Source organism: Oryzias latipes, chromosome 2 (genome assembly GCF_053564925.1).
Source record: "Oryzias latipes strain Hd-rR chromosome 2, Olatipes_Hd-rR_3.1".
NCBI classification, from domain to species: domain Eukaryota; kingdom Metazoa; phylum Chordata; class Actinopteri; order Beloniformes; family Adrianichthyidae; genus Oryzias; species Oryzias latipes.
Window position 1 is genome coordinate 3,133,925 of NC_136238.1, and position 2,766 is coordinate 3,136,690.

Genomic DNA, 2,766 nt, shown 5'->3' on the forward strand with positions numbered 1-2,766 from the left:
TAGGCCAGGGGTCGGCAACCTTTTTTATCAAAAGATCCACTTTGCCCACCCCCCTCACAAAAAAATGTGTCTGGAGCCGCAAAAAATTACAGAGTTTATAAACTTCTAAAAGTTTTAATCTTTATTTAAATTTTAACAGTTGAAGCCACTGAATACAACAAACAATCCCACTTTAATATATAATATGTTTAATAGTAGTAACTACGGTGGCCCTGAAGTGCAAAGCATTCAACAAATCACTCGATACAAAAACATTTTTAAGATCACAACAACAATTAAAAAAAAAATAAATTAAAAAGCAGCATTACATTTTAGAAAACAAAACAAAATTTCAGAAACCAAAACTTGAAAAACAAAAATGACAAAAAAAAAACATTTCAGAAAACAAAATTAATTTCCAGGAAAAAAAAGAAATATTAAAAAATGAAAACATTTCAGAAAAAAAAAAATTCCAGAAAAAAAATGAAATATTAAAAAACGAAAAACATTTCAGAAAAAAAAAAATCCAGAAAAAAAAATGAAATATTAAAAAATGAAAAACATTTCAGAAAAAAAATGAAATATTAAAAAATGAAAAACATTTCAGAAAACAAAACGAAATCTTCAAAAATGAAAAACATTTCCAAACCGGAAGAGGCAGGTACTATGGGACAACGCTGATTGGATGATGATTTTTGTCAATCATTTGAACTGAAAAGTATTTTAAATGAAGCGATGCCGGATTTTATCGTCCAAACAACAATGTACTATAACAATCCACGTATTTCCCATTTATATATCAAATAAAATATGCAGCAAACTGTTAATGAGCTTTAAAATTATTTTTTTAACATTTCGCCTGACACACGGTCACCCGGAAGTAGTTTGTGAGCACTTTTACTTTGAACGCTGTGCGCTAATGTCTACGGCTGCGAGGTTCACGCTGTCAATCATCTTTAGGTAAGAATCAATTCTGTGATCTTTTCTTTTGTCAGTCACATGTCTCTAAGGATGTTAATTTTAGGATGTTAATTAAAGTGCTGCTTTGAAAAGATAATTTCTTTTTATGTTGCGCATGCGCAAAAGGAACCCGATGGAGACGAACCGTCTTCACATGATAGCCGTTCCCGTTTTCGGTGACAACATGAGAGAAAAAGCTCCGAGCCAGCCTGATTCTGTGATTTATACAGTAATTACAGTAATTATATGGCATCAGTGTTGCTAAAAATCGACTTTAAGACTGAAATCAGTAAACAAGTTCTTATGGGAAATAATATTTAAGTGCATTGTATATTTTTGAACCGTGCATATACACATATACTGAAACTTAAAATTGAACTTTAAAGTTTATAAAATACTTAATTGAATTAACATGTGATATTTCTGCAGGTGAAGTTTCTCAAAGCGAAGTTCCAGAAAGGTTTGTGCTGCAGAAGAACAGATGGCAGCTCTACATGGGAATACAAGAAGACTAGTCATTCATATCATTGTGCAGTGTACAGGCAAGTCACCATGATTTATGTGAAATGTAATCAATAAATATTATTTAACCTTAATATCTAATTTTTTTTTTTTAAATTGCAGGTCCTTTAAAAAACGTCTTTAACCTGCTGCATAAGCCTAGTTGTAAATGATGCAGTGGGGAGTGAAAAACGAAGCACAATTCCTGGCTTTAGCGTCGGGCTGATGATCTGGAAATCACATCTGAGGAATCGCATCAAACACTTGTACAACTCCAAACAACTTAATGTTCCTTTAAGCAAAACTCCAGTTTAAAATGTTCATATTAGGCTTGCTTCATTTAGGAGTTTTTCCATGTTTACCATTTTAGGTTTTAAAGCTTTATTAACAAAGATGATGTTTGATTTTCAAAGCTGTTGTTTAGAAATGTTTTTTTGTCAATGAAAAAACTGAATGCTGACGTGAGGATTGTAATAATGGATATGAAAATAAACAAATTTGTTTCATAGCAATGCAGTATATTTATTGAAAACGTAACATGAATACGTTATTCAATACAGTTGTGGATTTTCCTTTATGGGCTTCTTCATGCAGTCAATCAAATGTTGCGTTTACATTCAGCATTTACTCAGCGGACCTGTCAGTCACATTTATTAGAGGAAAAAATGCATCTGGGAAAAGTCTGTTTGTGCTTAACAACTATATCAAAAAGAGTCATGTCAGAAAAGTTTTGTCCACATTGCTGCTCAGCATCACATCCAGAGGAAGATGCACAGGTAAGGGACCCCAGTTCCTGCTCGTACATGCTTGCAGCTTCCTCTGCACTGGACTCCAGCTCCATTGAAATCCCTGACAGAAATAAATTAATAAATTAAAAATCCCTGACAGAAAAACATCGGCTGCCGTTCATCTTTCATTCAGGAAAAAGTTGAGTTCATCAAAATGAGGAGAAAATGGGTTAAACCAGAAATTCATTAGGGAGGGGTCAAAACACCAAACTCAGAATAAAATACATTATTTCAGTCTTATAAAAAATACATTCTAAAACAATTTGGTATTCCTCCTCTGCCTGAAAGACTAAAACGTTTTTTTAAAGATTTCTTTTACACTACAGACTTTGCCACCTTTAGTTACACACCTGGACGTGTCTGATGATGTGCACATCCAGTCATTTACTGTCATGTTTCTGTGCACTGACACACTCTAAAGTCACAGATCTTAATAGTGTGAATAAGAAGCATTCATAAATGTTATTCTGAGACACAAACTGCTGCAGTTTACCTGACAGCTTTGCTGATTTATGCTGCTGGTACACCTGTCTGAGAA

General features: G+C 33.3%; 1 long non-coding RNA gene across 1 annotated transcript; it reads left to right on the forward strand.

Moving 5' to 3' along the window:
- The first annotated feature begins 494 nt into the window (after nt 1-494).
- LOC144983652 (uncharacterized) lies at nt 495-1,948 on the forward strand. The gene is made up of 2 exons (XR_013647413.1): nt 495-939; nt 1,369-1,948. It is a non-coding gene; the product is annotated as an uncharacterized LOC144983652 (long non-coding RNA).
- Nucleotides 1,949-2,766: the final 818 nt, after the last annotated feature.